General features: G+C 28.0%; 1 protein-coding gene across 3 annotated transcripts in view; it reads right to left on the bottom strand.

Moving 5' to 3' along the window:
* Nucleotides 1–20,869, bottom strand: part of LOC136987698 (uncharacterized protein CG5098) — a 121,460-nt gene that overhangs the window by 45,368 nt on the left and 55,223 nt on the right. For 2 of the 3 annotated variants that reach the window (XM_067285458.1, XM_067285459.1), the window contains exon 3: nt 12,301–12,382. The exons of the other annotated variant lie outside the window; for it this stretch is intronic. The gene's annotated coding sequence lies outside the window, so the exon portion shown is untranslated. The remainder of the gene's footprint in view (nt 1–12,300; nt 12,383–20,869) is intronic. 3 annotated transcript variants of the gene reach the window in all.

Raw genomic sequence — 20,869 nt, 5'->3', positions numbered from 1 at the left:
ACGGTTTTTAATAATTTAGTATTTATTTGAAATTTTACCCTGGAAACTACAAAAATATATTTTTAAACCAAAACATAATTTTCTTATTAAAAAAATATGACATTACTATGTTATGATTATACATATTCAGTTTTAAAATAAATCATTCTTTTAATATTTAAAAATAATAAACTTCATGCAAATAACTGATGACTCAAATCAATCAAGTAATCAAAACTTCTGCTAAAATTATGTATTTATTAGTACTATAATTTCCTGAAAATAAATCCACAGATTATCTGCACTAAAAATGTCAATTTGAAAACAGGTTATCTATCAACTTTAAATTGCAATTATATACTCACTCAGCATTTCTTTTGTCTAAAAACTTACAAAGACTATCATTAAAAATCCTTTATGTACTGCACATATTCATATGTATCACAATTTTCTGGAAACCATCAAAGAAACATATGCCTCACTTTTAATATTCACCCAATTTGTTACATCAATCACATTTTACTTGATATTGTTAAACATTACTACTTAAACTATATGTGAAAATTGATAAATTTTCAGTAATTCCCTTTTCTATATAATGACTTTCAGAGAATCATTTGAAATCGGAGTGTCAATTTTACAGTGAAACACATTAATTCTTTGTAGTAAATAAAAACTAAGTAATCAACTCTGAAACTTGCATCATTGAATAGATATTGCAGACCCCATGTGCAACTTTCATAGTAAAATCAACAATGATGACATTAACAATCAATTACTTTATTTACTGCTTATTTAATTAAACTTACATCTGTTAGTGTAACCATTCCTGAAACAGCAACATTGGCCATGCCTCCATTTCAAACTCATCTTCAAACATCAAATATACCACAGATATTACCCACATTAAAATCTTGTTTTTATTTAATTTTGGTCAAACTTATTTTAGCATTTATTATTACTATATATTTTATTCAACCCAACAAAAGATGAACTTTTTCCTGGTTATTTTTGATGAATCATAATTGAGTCAGTCTTGTTAATGATTAAGACACAACTCAACAATTACAATGTAAACTGTAAACTCTTGCTCTTTCGTTGCTATGAAATAAATTTTGAATATTAAAATAATTAAATACATTTAAATACTATCTCTCACTTTGCTGTATACATCAAGACCTCCCGTAATGTATTATTATTATTATTATTATTATTTAGTATTATTCTGGAGACTGTGCTTGCAACCTCCAGCATTTGTTTCACACTGCATAGAACTTATTTTATTCTTTATGGCAAAAATTCAAAGCTGGTAATTCTAAATGATTACAAATTTTCCTCAATGTTATAACAAATCAATGTCAAGTGAGGACTTATGATGTTTTCTTGTGTAAACACAACAACATTACTTTCTGCCATTTTGCTAATGAAATCAAAACTAAAAATGATGTCATCACTAGTTTGTTTTATTTGTTTCACTTTTTAAAATCTGTAGTGTAGATATCCATTTATCCATTTCATAGTCATCCATTAAAGTAACATCTATATAAAATTTAAATTATTATTAAAGACTAATCACTTTATCAAAGAATTCACTTTTTCAAGAAACCAGAAATAGAAAGTTTAATATTTTCAGAATGTTCATCATTCCATCTTCAGACTACTGTCATTTATAATGAATATTTGAATTTAAGTGTTTCAAAACAGTTATTTCATACAAGTAATAAAATTATGAACATCAAAAATGTTAATCTTTCTTTTATTTTCTGGCTTCTTAAAAAAGTGTGTGTTTAGATACAGTGATAAGTAGAAAATATGGAACCATCATGTTTCCAGAATTACCATTCAATAAGTCTAAACTTACAAGACAGTAGTAAAATAGACTTTTGAGTAACACTTTTTAAAACAATAATTTAAATGAAAGAAATAAAATTTCAGTATCTTATTGGAACGTTTGACTATTACAATTACAATCCATCATATTTTTACCATATAAGAAAGCTCATCTTTCACTGAACAGATATAATTATTGATAATATTTTTAATACTTAGCATCATTTAGGCAGTTCCATTTCACATAACTATAGTCTGTTTTCTCTGTTTCACTTAATTTATAATTACATCTACAAATGAACTGTTAATGGAAATAAGATGTTGAGACAATACCTTCCAAACTGCATATGGATTAACTGTCATTTTCCAACATATTTGGAGGAGTGGAATATACAGTGGTAGCAAAGGTTTTATATTTGTTCTAACAATTTTCTGTAGAATATACACTGATATGGATTATACACAAGAAATTATGGTACTTTTTTCATATAATTAAATTTAGATTTTTCAATAAATACAGTAGTCCCTTGTTATATTACATGTCAGGAGACAGATCAAACAAGTAATATATCAATTAATTAATTATTATGCCTTCGTGTCCTTTTTAACTCTATTTAATATTTATTTTTGTATACTAGTACTTTCTATATATTAACAGGACTTATTATACTGGAAATTATGGATGCAGATATTTAGTCTTACAGATCAAAAATAATGTTCTTTATTTAGTTCACCTGATCACATACATTTTAAACATGTGTTTCGGACTTGTTCGTCCCTCCTCAGCAGGCCTTTAAATGACACTTTAATTTCTGTATTTCCGATCTTCGCTACATTTCCACTTAAACTCACAATCCACAGCAACCATACAATTTTACACATTCTTCTTTTTGTTTATTCCTTTCTACTTAATTTCCAATACTTAAATTTTAAATAAAGTAATATATCAGATGGCATAATATAACCAATGTGGAATGATCTATCCACCTGATTTTGTCTATTTTAGATCTCCATGCAGACTTGCTTTTTTGTGGGTTGTTTTATGCAATGTTGATAGTTTCAAGATCAACGATTGGAACAGTTCTTTGCCAGTAAAAATTCAATGGCAACTAATTTTTTAAAAAAATTATTGGCTAAAGCACTTTTATATTCGACAGAAATGCAATATATCCAAATGACTGATCTAACAATGAACTACTGTAATTACATATTCACATTATTTGCATTAACCCTTTCCCGGCCAGGGTACCGATCTATCGTTACCCTAATTGTTTCGCAAAACGGCCAGGGTACCGATTCATCGTTACCCTGTTAAAAATCAATTTTTATAAAATTTATCGACAACAGATGTCAGCACTTGATGGTATCGTCTTGTTTATCGTCTGTTTTACATATTTTTGTCCAGGTGGTGTTCTCTCGATTAAAAAAACTTTTAATTATCGATAGTTTTTCCTTAATTTTTCATTTTCTGATTATTTTTTATTTTATTTTTAGCATATTTATGCAATAATATTACAATAATAAGTTCATTAATGCTATAATAAATTTATTCAGCTATAATATGTTAATGCATCATAAATATTCAAGTTATGACCTTCAGTTCTGATATTTTATATATTTTTTTAATTTTTAATTTTTAATTATTTTTTAAATTTAAAATATCCAAAAATGTTACATCTATTGCTACTGGTAATCATATGTTTATTACGAAAATAAATAATCTTGTTTGATATAAAATGAATAAAGTATATTAGTTCATTATATTAGTTGAAAGCAGAATAAAGTTCAAATTTTAAACAAATGTTTGATATAATGTGCGATAATTTCACAACGAATAAACATACATGCATAAATGTTATATCAAATTGTACAGAACAATATTCTACGTCGTATTGGCTCAGTGACAATAAGAATGGAGTAAGCAGGCAATGTTAATTTTGACAAATAGTAACAAATTTTCAAGTCTGAATGTCAGTTATCATATATTATTATTTTTTTCTCATAAATGTTTCAAACAAACTTTATTGAAATATGTCGTATTTAAAACTAACTATATTGATAAATATATGTAATTTTTTTCATATGAATAAAATAATAATTTAATTTTTAGTGAATTTTTAAAATAATATTGCCTGATTCACCTATTTTGACCTTGGCCGTTTTACAAAATAAGGGGGCGTGGCAAACGGCAGGCTAAGGGTTAACCATTTCTATTGTCAGACCTAGATATAATTCAACTAAATCAACAGATTTCACATTAGAAAACCTCATAGTTGTAAATGAAAGCAAGCAATTATTTATTGTGACATCGTCACAATGCTGGGCTACAATTTTTAATCATATTTTTAATTTATTTAATTTAAAATATATGCTCTTCACCTCAAATTAGTATTGGCTTCCCCTGTACATTGTACTTTTCCTTTAACAATAGAGTTGTGCCAATAATCTATCTAACACCTTTCAAAGAAAAATTTTTGAACTGAAATAACACTACTTCTGGTTTGGATTGTAAGTTCATATATAGTTAATTGGATACTCCTGCCCTAAGGTTTCCATATCTGGTCTCTTCTTTCATCTATCTAACTCCATTCTTGAGATTAAGGAAAGACAACAGGTGAATAACAGTAGGGATTTATAGGCTGACGATTTTTTAAAATTGCAGCCCAACAAATACATCAAGGCAATTAAACTTTTATATAAATTACTTGAAAATTTATCTACATAAACAGTCACTGTATTTTAATTTTGTTTTAAAAAATATAACAATTCATAATTCAAACATAACACTAAATTAAAAAAATTATTAAGAAAATTGTATAACTGATTGCATAATATTGATTTCAATTGGAAGATTAAATAAAGGACAACTGCAATCTGATACTTAATTCACCTATAAAAAATAACTTCATGTTAGTTTCTCTTCCAGAAATGTAACAAAAAATTAACTATAATAACCAATATGTAAAAGAGCATAACTTTAGTAATAAAATCTGTAGAGAAAATTCTAGTTAGACTTCCCATTCTCTAGCAAGACTAATCTATAACTTCAAGTAGACTACGTCAGAATTTGCTCTCTCTAGAGGGTACTATAGTAACTCTATCAAGACTTATCTACTATTTGTGTACACTGGAGTGTATTTTTGATGTAGAGAACTCTCAAGTCTGAAACAGTAATGACACCTTTTTCCAAACATGGGTCAAAATTAATTTGAGAATCTATTAACTCCAAATCACGAGTCAAATATTTAACTTGAGTAATTAAAACAAAGCGCTTACAAACAGAAACTGCAACTGTAAATATTCAAAATTCACAGAAAAAAAACCACCCTTTGTATGCAACAACAGGTAAATTATGAACATTTCAATCATTGTTTCATGTATTTTATCTATAAAGACCAACCACTGCCGAATTATCGGGCTAGCAAATGGCTATAGTAATATTAATAATTTAAAATAATTTGGTACTAGAGTTAGGCGTTAGGCGCCATCTCTTGCTAAATTTAATAATTAGAATTTTGATTAAATAATTTAAATAAATTTAGGCCTAACTGGAAGAAAAGAATCGGCCCGAAGCGGGACTCGAACCTGCAACTTCTGCTATCCGTGCAGACATGTTACCAGTTACGCTACCCGGACCTTCGGTCCGACCTCCCCTTCCAGTTGATATAAGATTACCGTATGTATTTTATCTGAAAATGGCCTTTAAAAATACTGAAAACATTTGTAATTAAACTGTTTTGATGCAAACAAAAAATTTTTGAACTTTTGAATGCTTACAAATTTTTGTAATTAAAATTTTAAATTTATATGACAAAAATAACAATGGACACTATATAAGTGTACAGATAATAATAATGTGATTAAAACAAAAATAAATACTTAATTTAATGGGAAATCTTCTGCTGTTTATTTGGAGATATTTTTCTATCTGAAGTTCATAATTACTGGCTTTTAAGACTTTTCATGACAGCTTTAGGACCTTGCTTACATACAAAAAATTTTGAAATATATCAAACAATTCTTTATATATAAATCATTATAACCTATACTTCTAACCATTCAATGTTGGTATCTTGAAATCATCATGCAGTTCAGGTTTGCTATTACTAGTCTAGATGTAGAGTTAATATAACATGAACATGCTGCATACAAGATGACTGGCTACTACAGATACTATTGTATTAATAAATAAAAAAAAAGATTAAGAAAATGTCCTTAAAATGTCATCTGCACTATCACTACTTGCTTTTCTTTTATTTCCTTAACTCAGTGTTTATTTGACACCTTAATTTGAAGCATATTTTTGAGTAATTTCTGCTTAAGAAATGTTAAAAAGTTTTTAGCCCTCTCATGATACTCTTTTAACAAAACATTCCACAATTCCAGGAATATTTCACACTGTTGAATCAACAGCAGATTAATATCCTCTCTGTTCCACGTGTGATATTTGCCTTTGATATTCTAGTACATATCAAATGAAACTACCTAGAGTGCAAAAATCTATTTGAACAAACAGCTAGAAAAGTCTAGACCTGCACTCTAGTGTCATTTATACTGTGATTCTAACTAGACAGCAACCATCCTAGTGAGAACTAAGAAAGTCTTACTAATGTTCATACTATGTAGAGAGCTCTAATCAAAGCAATCTAGCTGAAAAATCTACAGTGTACACATAACTTAAAAAAAGTAACTTTCAATAACTTGTGATGTATCACTGATGTATATTTTTTCTTTTAAAAATACTTAGTTTTAAGACCATGAAAAGACCACATCCCAAAAGCAATTTCTCAAATATGCATACCATTTAAATTTCATCTATTATTTTTTAGTTAAGTCAATTTTCCAATAATATACATAAAAATTAATAATTAATTGTATTTACATTTACAGCAAATTTTTGGATAATACTAACCTTAATTCAATGTGATGTAAATAAATATATGAAATTATAAACTACAGAGCTAGAAATAATCAAGTCAATTACATTTTTGTAATTTGTATCTGAAGATACCCTCATTAAATATCCCAGAAAATGTTTCCTAATAAAATAATAAATGATGTATGATCAACCTACAAATTTTCTCTTGTAATCATGTTTTAATAGTTAATAAAGCAAACAGTCTGATAATATAATGTATGTACTGAATATCTTCTTATTAAAAACAATTCAAACTTAATTATTAAACATAATAAGTAAAATATTTATATATGTATATAATGTGTTACAACTGTACTATTTACAAAATTTGTAAAAATACCAATATATAAACAAATATAAACACCTATTAACCCAATTTTTGATTAGGACCAAATGATTTGCCAAATTATTTCTTATTACAATATAGATACTATTTAATAATTATTCAGTAATTTTTCCTAGAGAAGTGTTACCATCTCTAGATAAATTTAATAATTGTAAATAAATTAATATTTAATTAACATGATAACACCCCAGGATATCTTCAAATTCAAATTTAATATTTAATTTTTAATTTAGAAAGATGTGGAAGAAAAGAATTGGCCTGGAGCAGAACTCACATCCATAAAATTCCAAAAAAACAGTAGCCATACTGTAGCCCAATATACTACTGTGATCAAAAAGTATTTAAAATGCTTCATTTAAACTGCACACATGCAAGAGGGCACGGTTTTTTTTTTCATTGTTAGGTATGACTTACATTAACATCTCACAGCAATCTGTATGTTATTGTCTGTTCTCATTTGCAAACAAATGCTTGTTTCATGTGTAAAGAATTTTTGCACCAGCAATTTTCCAAAATATTGAGTGTAATTGAACAAAAAACATGAATTAAATTTTGTTTTTTGCAACAGAATTATTGCTACAAAAATAATGGAAATGCTGCAAAAAGCCTTTGGCAATGATAGTCTATCAAAAACGAGTTTTTGAGTGGTACTATATGTTCAAGGAAGGCAGAGAAGACAAATCATGCTCTGGTAGACCATCCACTTCAACTGATGAACAACATATTTCTAGTCAGAGATATGGTGCTTAATTATCATAGTTTAACATTTAGGGACATTATTCAAGATGTTCCAGTATCATTTGGATCTTGTTGAGCAATTTTAAAAGATCATTTGGGCTTGCAGCACATTGCTTCTAGACTTGTCCGAAAAATGTTGAATTTTTTCCAAAAATATCATGTTCGAGCTGCCGAAGAAATGCTTTTTCAAGGGGAATCATTCTTAACACACATCATCACTGGTGACAAAATATGGATCTGTGCTTTTGACACCAAAACAGCTCAACAACCAAGTAAATGGAGCTTGAAAGATGAAGCAAAAAGATGACAATATCAAAGTCAGTAAAAAAATCAAGGTCTTGTTGATTTTTTCTTTGATTGTTGAGGTGCTGTGCATTACGAATTCCTTCCGACTGACCAAACTGTCAACAAAGAATATTTGTGTGAAGTAATTTGTAGAAACCAACCTAATTTGTGGTGAGAAAACCACAATACTGCACTTGCTCACAATGCTTTTGTTGTTTGTGCATTTTTAAATGAAAATTCAACAGATACAGATCCACAAGCTCTGTATTTATCTGATATAGCACCATATGACTTTTTCCTGTTTCTTCAGTAAAAATTTCAACTTGGTGGTCACAATTTGAGTCTATTGATGCCATAAAACACATTTTGCTGCAAGACTTGAAGGAGTCTCATGAAAATGACTTTAAAGTGTGTTTTGAGGATTGGAAAAAATGCTGGTATAAGCATATTACAATGAGAGGGGATTATTTAGATTTGATAAATAAATTCAAATCTTGTGTTTTATTCAACCATTCCAATACTTTTTGATTACAGAGGTAATATAATATATATGACAGAGTAAGCAAAAATTTATCAAAAATTATTGTAGTTTCAAAAGCTAGATTATATTTTGATTAAAATTAACTAATACTAACATAATCAAACAAAATTTATTAATTAAATTTTTTCAAAAATTTGAAATATGTCTTGTTATATGAAATTCTGAACTTCCAAAGTTAATTACACTTCATGCCAAAGTAGTTAAAATGTGACATACTCACTGTCTTACAGCATTAAAAACAACTTTTATTGAAAATTACAAGTATTACAATTTTCAATAAAAGTTGTTTTTAACACAATAAGACAGTGAGTACATTACATCATTCTAAACTTCTATTGTGCATAACAATAAATTACAAATACACACATAAGATCATTTGAATAACAAAAACTTGCTTTTCTGATATGTTTTATTCAATAAATAATTTAAATAAGACAATTTACTTAAAATTTCTATCTTAATTTTCATATTTATTCAGCTAACATATCAAAAATAGAATTTAGAAAACCTAATTATTACAAAAACACTAAAGTATACAGTGATACCTCATATTTCAAACAACGCTTCTACATTTAAACTGCACACAGTGAAAAAAAATGCACTCACTGCATAAACACCATCTGTTGTGCATCCAAGTTGCCTCTCACTGTGAAAACATCTCTTGCATTACACTTGTGTTCTGTGTTTTTTTAACTTAACTTTTGGTGTGTTTGGTTACCTTAACTATTGATCATGTAATTCAGAAAGTGTGAAAGTAGCAAAGCCTAAGAGGTAGGTTATAGTATCAATGACTGAAGTGAAAAGAAACTTATTGTAAAACACAAAAGTGGTACAGTCAAGATCATTTCAAAGTTGGCATAGCCTGTTTTTTGAACTTTTGAGTTTATCATCATCTTATCAATACTTAAAATTAAATTAACCCTAATTTTACTTTTAAGACTTAATTTTTCATTAAATCCATCAAAAACTTTTGAAGAAAATATTATATATGTTTTACAATTGTAAATTTGTGTTGTATGGCAAAACCATTTCAAAGTTGACATTAAATACAACATTCAGAAAGAGTCAAATCAGAACTTTGTTGGACCATCTTTGGCCTGAATTACACGAAGAAGGCAACTTCGCATAGCGTTAATTAATTTACAAATGATGTCCTGCCCAATTTCTGACCAAACCTTAATAATTCTTCTTTGTACAATGATAAAGATTTTCTATGGCCAAGAGGAATACAGCAGTCTAATTTGTCCCACAGATGTTCTATTAAATTTAAGTCTGGTCACTGCAGTGGTCATTCAAAAACTTTGATATCATTTTCATTAAAATATTTTCTGAGAAACAATGCTGTATATTTGGGATCATTGTGTTGCTGAAAGACAAATTTATTTTCAATTTCCATTTTCCTTACTGATGCTATTAAATTGTCTTTAAGTATCTGTTTGTAATCTACTACTTTCATGCGATCGTGAATTTGAACAATATTGCCCACTTCAAACCCAAACCATTATGTAAGGTGAGTGTTTTATTTTTCCCACAGTTTTACTTTTATCGAATGCTTGATTTTTCTTTCTCCAAACAAATTTCCGTCTTTTAGCATCCTGCAACTCTTGTTTTAACTCGAAACTCGAAACAACATGCTTCCAAAATCATTGGTTTTCTATGAGCCACTCTTCCATGGAAATTTTTTTATTTATTCTTCTTTTAATAGTTGAAACACTGGCTTCAAGTGTAAGCTCTTTTATTTCTTTAGCTGTTAAAAAAAATTTTTTGGCAATCTCACGGAAAATCATGGCATTTTCTCTTGATGTTGTGGCCTTAGGGCAGTGTCCCTGTGGTAAATTTCTCACTGTATTGTTATTTAAATATTTGACCACTATTTTTCTGACTCCTTCTTGTGATATTTAATGCTTTTTTGCAATAATAGGAGAACTGCATTTTTTCTGCTCATGTACTGTACAATCTGCACTCTTTCTTCAAGATTCAATTCTCTCTTCTTTAACATACTTTCTTATTGACACTAAAAAACTATTTAATTGACAACTCTGGAATTAAATTTTGTGTTATAACCAATTTGAAATTAATTTCTTACTGTATTTACAATGTTTTCTTTGTTGTCAACTTTCAATTTATACAATATTTTACTTGTTGCTCTTCAATTCTTTATTGGTGAAACAAACTAATCAGTTATCTATTGTATGCCAATTAACAGCTATTACAATACGCATAGTAGTTAACCAATCAAAAATGCATTTTTTTTCCCTTAAAATGTTAAAAGGAAACAATTTTTTCAGTTGTCAACTTTGAAATGATCTTGACTGTACATGTATGACAAATCTGACAGTCATGTTGCTGAAATTGATGGTGAAATTAATGCTGAAATTGATGGTGTACACCATTCTTAAAAACATGGAAGCAATAAAAGCAGCAAATGTGGCTGAAGGGGTGAAATTGCAGCTCTGAATGAGGCAGTGGACCTTATCAGAACTGTGGATCATGCCCATAGGGATAAGAAAAAGGGTCAAATAAACCCTTTGTGAGACATAGCCCTCCAAAATCAGCTTATCTGGAATTTTGAAGATCCTGAAAATGGAATAAAATGTAGAAGTAAAAAAATCCAAAACTATTTCTCAAAACAATGCTAAAAATCAACTGTTTTCCATTTTACTGTAGAGATGAATAAAAATTGATAAAACATGAGAAATACTGCACCGACTACTTCCAGGGTGTGAACGGAGTCACATTGCATGCTTCACTAAGCCAATCGCATGTTTATAGGGTGATTTCAAGAGCTATATCTTGCTGTCAGTTCCTTTGACTTCTTTTACTCCTACAGGCATAGTCTACAGCTCTGATAAGGTCCCAACTGCCTTATTCACAGCTGCAATTTTATCACCTTAAAAAATGAGACATCATGCCTCACTAAGGTATAGTAATTGCAATTTTCATTTTATTACACAGTATTTACATATTTGATTTATTGTTTTTGTTTTAATTTATTCTTTAGGGCAAATATTTAATTGTGTTAATTTTACCTAAAATTATGTATATTTACTGCTTCAGTTTATCACATATTGGAATTTATAAACATTGTTTAAGGTCTGGGAATGGATTAATTCACTTTCCATTATTTCTAATGGGGAAAATTGATTTGGACTTCAAACAATTCAAAGTTCAAATAGCCTCCTGAAACAAATTAAATTTGAAGTATGAGGCACCACTGTAATTATTATAATTTTATTTATTCTGATAAGTAGATTTATATCTATATACATTTTAAAAAAAATAATTATAATTCTAATTACAAAATATAAAACATACTTATATATATATATATATATATATATATATATATAGAAACAGTTAAAAGAAAGCATTAAATTTAGAAATTACTCTAATATATAAATTATGTATATATTAATTTCATTCTTAATTTTTTTAAATTTGAAGTAATTTGTTTATAATATTTTTATAATATTTAAAACAAATTATTATTATATTAAATCACACTTGAGATTTTATTACTTCTATATGTTAAATTTCAAAGTAATATTTAATAAATATTATTAAATATATTCAATAAATTGTAGCATCTTAATTTTTGTGTAAAAAATTTAAAGATTATATTTGGTAGAAATTTAAATAAACTATTAGAAGAAAATGGAATACCTAAATAATAGTATTCTGTGACAATTTCTACAGATCCATGAATCCAAAATCATTTATCCAATCAGTTGACGTGCTTCCTTTCCTGAAAACAATTACCTTTGTTTTACTTAGCTTTACATTTTAAATGATGATCTTCACAAATACTTAATGTCAATTATATTGAATTTACATTTAAATAACGATCTTTTAGTTGTAACCAATATATGATGATGAAATACAGATCATTTGTTATTTGTAATATTTTTTTAAATTCTAACAGATTATGATGATTTTAAAAAGTAATGATAAATACTGTTTTAATAATTATGTTTTTAATAATGAATTAATGATATAAATAAATATTAATACTTTTATCATTAGACAATCATCTAAAAATATCAGTGATCAAATGAAAAGAAAAATTGTGAGAAGCAGTGACAGAAATTTAGTGATACCACAAAACCAATGTCATCTGACTGGCTCATCACATGTCACCAACTCCCCAATTCAATATTAGCTCATTATTGTTATTAAAATTAAATACTATAATAACTGGAAGTGTCTCATGTTATACAAAGAACTTAGAAAAGGAAAAATTTCATAGTAAAAAGTTACATAAAGAAGAAACATTACTAAAAATTAAGGCAATAGTTTATTTGAAAAACCTTTAACCATTTGTGCCTACAAACATTTTAACAAGCAGCAATCTATGAAGTCTATATAATAAAAAAAATTATTTGAGGAAAAGCTTCCAAGATAATTAGACATGCTTAGAAATAAATCTAACAAATTATTATTTAGAGACTGAATTATCTTTACTTTTTCATACAGCAATGAGGAGAAAAAAATTAATTTCAGCCTTGTAAAGGGTTATCCCTGATCTTATTTATTTATTTAGAATTTCAAATGCTATCTCTACATCCTTTATAAATAAATGTTCAAGTGTTTCTTACACAGCAGGACAGTAACAAGCATAGTTTGCTCAGGTTGCCAAACTTGCATTGTTTCTTACAAGTCATCTTTTCATTTGATCACTTGGCATAACTGAAATGAAAACAAATATAATTCTAGTAAAAAAAATCATCATAAATCCATAAAGATATAACAAAGCTATTTCAATTTTTTTTTGATATTTTAAGTAATTGGTTGAAAAACAGCATTATATTAAACATTATTCATTTATATATAGTTTACTTTTGGATAAATTATGACAATATTCTCATTCTTCTCTTACATTCTGTATAAATATTTTCATATTGCCTCAATGTTTTGAGATATTAAATACCTGTATATTTCAACTTCAGAAGCAAATATTTTTACTTATTAGTTTATTTCTATTATACTTAGATATTTGAGTTAGGTTTACCAGGAATTTCTTTTTCTAGTGATATTAAATTTTAATAAATGTGAGCATTTAATGTAGTTTAATAAAAATACAATTATACTATCAATAGATGTAAAAAGTATGATTTCTTAACTCAGAACAAACATATCAAATTAAAAAACTGTTCATAAAAATATTCATTTGTTCTCTGCTCATATAACACTGTATCCAATTGAATCAGTTTTGAAGTATTTTGAGAGCAATATTTTGACTATTTGGTGATGTTTCTTATTTTAATTAGGCTAATATTATATTAAGATGTAATAGAGTAAGAATGCATAGAATGTTAGTTGCACTCCTCTAAACTTATTTTCAATATTTGCATTCTAGTTTAACTCATATAAATACAGTAGAGCGTCGAAAGTTGGCGTCAATTGGGGACTGGGGTTGTTCCAATTAGTCATTTGTTCCAATTTCCGACTTTGTACGAAAAAATATATTAACCTGTCCGATGTTCAAATTTTTCTCCGTTGCGTATCACTTCCTGTTGAATTTTTCTCCATTGCGTGTCGCTTCGTGTTGAATTTTCGTCGATTTTAAGCCTAACGAAAATTTTTATAATAATAATCGAGGCTATCGTATCGTTAAAAATTATTTCTTTATTTTGTACAAACAAAATAAATATATTGTGAAGAATATAAAAAACATGAAAATTATACTTTAGAAGTAAATTTAGTATCAAAAACGTTCGATTCAGCACGACACAGTCCGACTGAAAATCGTTCCAATTTCCGGCCATTTCAATTACCGACGTTCCAATTAACGACGCTCTACTGTAGTTCAATGTCAGTACAAATATATCAACAGAAACATAATCTTAGTAATTGATATATGAAATTTCATATTTTCTTTAGAGAATTGGTAATTAATAAAATCAAATAATGTATTTTTATTGAAAATGGGAAAGATCTTATGTTCCTCAGTATTTACATACTTGTTTGAGTCAAATCCCACAGTTCACACACTTTTAGCATATTTGAACTGTAATGAACTAAACCTCACAAAACCTTGTTTCAGTTAGAAACTGAAATATAATATATATCAAACTCTCATAGAACTGATTTTGATGGATAAGAAGACTTGTTTCATATTCTACCAAAAAAATTTAAAGATTAGCCTTTGAGTACCAAAGATGTATACAGTAATACCTCGACTTATGCGAACCCGGAGTTATGCGATTTTCAAATCTCGTCGATTCATCGTTTATTTGAGCACCACACAACTCTTGATTACTCACTCCCCACACATTATTGTTCAGCTTACATGTTCGGACGTGTCACGTGGAATCGACGCATAGCTACAATTTATTTTGTGATTGTCAGGGTAAAATTGTGCAGGAACACAATTTCCACCTTTTTTGTTTGAATGCATATCCGCTGATTGGTCATCAGACTGTCACCACCTGTGGACCTCCGATAAAGTTAGTTCAATTGAAAAGGGGTTACAAATTTTAGAAAATATAGACTCCAACAAAGAGTGCATTTCTTCTACAAAACGAGAAATAAAAAAATTATTAGCATGCTACGAGGAAATTTTGCGGGAAAAAAAATCTTTGAGCCGTCAGACGAATTTGTTAGATTTTATGAAGCCTTCTACATCAAAATATTCAGTTTACGATTTTAATAATATAATTTGTTATACATATGTATTATCTAAGATTTTATTAAACATTTTTTTTTCTAAATTATTGTTTTCTTTAGTCTCCGGCCCCAATTAAAAATAATTTGTATGTATTTATATGTGAAATTATACCCCGACTTACGTGAATTCAACTTACGCGGGTATTGCTCGGTCCCACCTATCGCGTAAGTTCAGGGTATTACTGTATATGGTTTCTAATATTTACTCAATTGTAACACTGAAGATATTACATCCATAATCTTAAAATGCTTATATCTGTTTTAAATTAAAAATCAAATAAAATATTACATGTATTATTCCTGTGAAGTATATTGTATATGCTTTGTTTGACAGAAAATTTTTACTTATTATTTTATGTTTATTTTTGTGATCACTAATAGGAAAAACTCATCACTTTGCATATGCAAATTATTTTAATTTATTAATAATAAGTGAAAAAAGAAGTTTTTTTAGACAACAAACTTTAATATCCTTTATGCATTTTATACAGCAGCATGACTACAATGGGCACATAAAACTAATTACACTATCTAACATGAGTTTTACTTCTGAGGAAATAAAGATGGTTTCTTATCAATTCCAATGCTACATTTTGATAATCAGCAAGAAAACATCATGTCATGTCACAGTTTTCAGATATTAAAGCCTGTACTTCAGGCTTTAATATCTGAAACATTATCTCTGCATTTATCAAATAGATGATGTAATATCAACATTAGGAATCAGTATTATAGGGACTTTAGCACTTTCAGTAAAACAAACAGATAAAATATGAAACTGATACCCCATGTTCCTAAACTGAATGTATTGCTTAAAGCATTCTGAACCAAAATTGTGTTTTGTTGCTAGGTTTTGAAATAGCTTGTTGAGATTTCTTTGTCAGATGCTATTCAAATAAAATGTATTTTCATTTACACTCAACAAATTAATCTTCAAAATTTAATAAAATTCTATAGCAACTGTAATTGGACAGACTGTAGTAATTTTTGCTATTTGAAACATCAGATATGGTTAGTCAAAGTAAGAATCCACCTTCACTGATTTGTTAATGGTCAAACAGACAAGTAGTATCTCTTTTATTTTATTTTATTCTATTTTCATTTTACCATGTTATAAAAACTTAGATACAAACAAACAATATGAATAAAAGTCATATTCAGTTTGTAGAACAGTTGCTTCTGTTGCAAAATTTTGATATTCTGTAGGGTTTAAACAGGGTTTGGATTGTGTGCAGAAATGTAGATTCCCATCTTGATTACACCATTTTGAATATTGGATATTTAAGAAACAAAACTGCATTAGAATGATTTTTGATGGGCATATGTGCTATATCCATATGCTATACTGAATGTGTACCATATGTGTATAAACATGTGCCTATATCTTGATCCTTATATGATAAGAAAATCTAAAACTAATTTTTGAAATCAGGAGAATCTTTTTCTATAAGACTCATCTATTTTAATGCCAGAAATATAAAATTTTTTTTTTTTTTTTCCTACTCTCACTCAGACTCTATTTAACTGTAAGACACACACACCTTTATGCTGAGAACTATAAATTTAAATTTAATCATAAAAAACAAACGTTTTCGGCCACTCCACTGGCCATCATCAGGTTAACTATATTCAAATACTATTTCGAACAACCCGTTCAAAATTGAAATAGATTACAATAGAACTCACGCGCTCAACTACGTAAACCAAATGTAATATAAATAACATAGAAAAATAAATAAAACAAAATAAATAAAATAAAACATGCCAATGGTACATGTAAACATAGCAATATCTATATATCTATAGGCAATCATTTGCGCCTAGTTAATGTGTTCTTGTGACTTTTTTAATTAGAAACTTCCAAGCTCGGGGTTACGACGAGAAGCCTAACTAAAAGACTTAAGGAACACAGATATGATGTGACGAAAAGTAAATGCACAACAACGTTAGCAAAAATGGCGCAGACGGAGGGATCCGTTGTTAAATGGGAAGAAGCCAAAATCATAACACCTGTCCATTCGCCGACACTTGCAGCGACAACCGAAAAATGTGAAATTTATAAGTCCAGCTTAACCAAAAAATGCTTAAATTACAAAGATGCGACCATTTTACCATCAGCTTGGAAGTTTCTAATTAAAAAAGTCACAAGAACACATTAACTAGGCGCAAATGATTGCCTATAGATATATAGATATTGCTATGTTTACATGTACCATTGGCATGTTTTATTTTATTTATTTTGTTTTATTTATTTTTCTATGTTATTTATATTACATTTGGTTTACGTAGTTGAGCGCGTGAGTTCTATTGTAATCTATTTCAATTTTGAACGGGTTGTTCGAAATAGTATTCGATTATAGTTAACCTGATGATGGCCAGTGGAGTGGCCGAAAACGTTTGTTTTTTATGATTAAATTTAAATTTATAGTTCTCAGCATAAAGGTGTGTGTGTCTTACAGTTAAAATTTTTTTCTTGGATAATGTTTTTATTGAAGCAGTTCATGTGAATGCAATAGTTCTGACAGCATCTCCAAAAATTCTGTTGATATTTCTTTTAATATAATAAGCAGGAGGATACTCAAAAGGTTAAAAATATTAGATATATTATATATTAAAAATATTTACAAAAACATTACATGACAAGACATTTTTTACATTTTTATATGTTTGAAATGGATACAGAAATCCTTGAGCCACAGAATGAACCCAATTGATCTGGCACTGAATAGATTAAACAACTTATAAATTATCATAATTTCCTGCATATTACCTGCAGTGGTAACATGCATATTCAATTCAGTTCTTTATTGCATGAACCTTAGTTTGTTATAAAGGGGGTTAGTTAAACTCTAATATAAAAGTTTATATTATTATTTTATTTTATTTTGTGTTATCTTGTACTAAGCAATTATAGTAATAATAATAGCTTAGTATGAGATAATACAAAATAAAATGCAGAATAATAATAAATTTTTTAAAACATGATAAATTAATACAGGTATACCTCACCTTACGTCAGTAATTGGTTCCAAGAGAGATAACGTAAGTCGAAAAATGAAATAAGTCGAATTTACTTGTCACTAGGCTAAACCACAAATTACCATTCCCAGATCTGTATTTTATTTATAAATGCATTTTTAATAATATATGGTTAATAAGAATCTATTTTAAGCTTACAAACAAATAAATTTTAGTTTTTAATATAGTACAGAAAAGTAATCTAAATTTATGAATACTGTACGTACAGTACATATTTGTAAATGTATATGCTTACAATTTGGTGATGTTTACAGTACATCGCAGACTCTTTATTTGTGAATGTGGTTTCTCTAAGACATTATAAAATAAGATTATTTTTTAAAACAAAATAAGACAGATTAAATAACAAATACAGTTATTAAAATTATTTTGTGATAGTAGAAAATAAACTAATTTATGTTAAATTTACCAATATCGAGTGATGCTGACAATGATGCCAAATGGTAGATATTGGAACTACCGTGGAAAACACCAATAATGAGCACTTAAAGACCGCTAAATAAGATGACAACACAGAAACACAGATGTTTTCATGTTTCGTTCTCTAGGATTTATGATGATTATATTAACATTTACTGTAAATGTACAGTACATATTTTAATATGATTTTATGTGCTTTTAATGCTTTTCTAGTGATATTACGACTTCAGTATTTGTGGTGGACGGATGTAAAGTCGAATAAAATGACTTAAACTTGATTTATATTTTTCCATATACTTTTTTGACAAACGCCATATAATTGAGGACGACGTAACTCGAGGTATACCTGTAATATCTTTCCAAGACTTAAATCTCATCAAATATCTTTCCCTACTTGGTTGAAATTTCAAACAATGAAAGAATATATGTTCCCAAGTTTCATATTCTTGCATACTGCAATTATTAGTTTATTATTATACATCAAAATATAATTTTGATGATATTTTGATCCAATATTAATCATTTTTACATAATAATTTATGTCCATAAACAAATAATCCTAACACACACAGTTTATTTATTTACAAAATGTTACAGCGATGTCACAACAACAATGATGACTGACCCCAATAACAAAACAAGAACGACCCATAAAGTTAAAAATAGGTCTAAAACTACAATTAATAAAAAACATATACATGTTAAAAAAATTAAAATAAAATTTTAATGCAGAACGTGATCAAAGAAGTTTTTTACAACTGGATTTAAATTTTTTTTTTAAATCAAGAAAGAGTAAATCTTTAATGATTACAACAGTCTTTTGATATCTGTAGAAAAACAATTTAAGTTGTAACGTTAAAGCAGGCGAACGAAAAATATAAACAGGTAGAATATCTAGTTAAAAAAGGAACCTGTAAAAGAAAAAATTTAGAACGGAGGGGATCATTAAAATATTTATAAGAATATATTCTGTCAAAATAATCAATTCGTTTAAAAAAAAACAAGGAAAACCCAAGCACACAAGTAACCTCAAGAGAATTAGTAGAAGGGAGATTTTCAAGCTTATTTAAAAGGTGGTAGATTTTAGCTAACTCTAAATTTATGCAGAGTGGAAGCAGAGGTTGATGCCCATATGGGTAAAGTGTAATCTATTAAAGTTTGAACATTAGTAAAAAATAAAGCCTGAAGTGTACTTTTACTTGAAATTACTTTGAAATTTCTCCACAACATACCCCCCTATGGATTGAGACTATTTTAGTTAATTGTTCAATATGATATTTAAAAGAAGGCTTTGAATCAAAGACAACACCAATGTCCTGAACAGTTTCAACTAAATCTAAAATGTGGTTATCAATATAAAAAGTTCTGTAACAAGCTCTAACCAGGCTATAAATCATGATTTTGGTTTTACTAATATTAATTTGTAAATTAAGTTTCTTAAATGAGGCATCAAGGTCATTAATATCACTTTGCAATAAGTTGTGACAAGTGTTAGCAAGTTTTATATCATTTTAACACTACAATATACTTGAAAATTCTTGTTCTTTTCCAACAAAGACAAATCATCTTGTATGTTTTGTTCACAACAAACTTTTAGAAATAAGATTGATAGCTTTCAATCAGATGAGAATGTGGAGACAACCATAAAAAAGAAAAACCATGTCAACCTAACCAATTTTTCAATGCCAACATCCAATTATATGTATAATTGTACATTATTGAACCTAATTTATAGTTTATTATATGCTAGTTTAACAGTGTGTGTCTGGAATTTATGAGTTTTCCCTAGATGTTAACATATATGACAGAAACTTAATATATATTGGTTCAACAAAAAGGTCATTATTGAAATGAACCAAAGAGCACAAGTATGACATAAAACAAATAAAACTACCACTGCCCTATCAGTATATGCCACAAATGAGAATGATGTTCCTATATTTCAACAAGTCACTCTTTTAAGGAAGATCATACAAGCTGAAGACATTAGAGATATGGAAGCCCTAGAAATTTTTAAGACCACCATGAAGGGCATCAATTAAAAAGAGAGAAGTCCATTTCCAGGGCATGACAGGTCTGGTACATTGCATTGCTGTGAAATCAACAT

The sequence above is a fragment of the Centruroides vittatus genome, unplaced genomic scaffold (assembly GCF_030686945.1).
Source record: "Centruroides vittatus isolate TY-2023 unplaced genomic scaffold, ASM3068694v2 scaffold_2569, whole genome shotgun sequence".
NCBI lineage: Eukaryota > Metazoa > Arthropoda > Arachnida > Scorpiones > Buthidae > Centruroides > Centruroides vittatus.
This window is presented reverse-complemented; position numbering and strand designations above follow the sequence as displayed.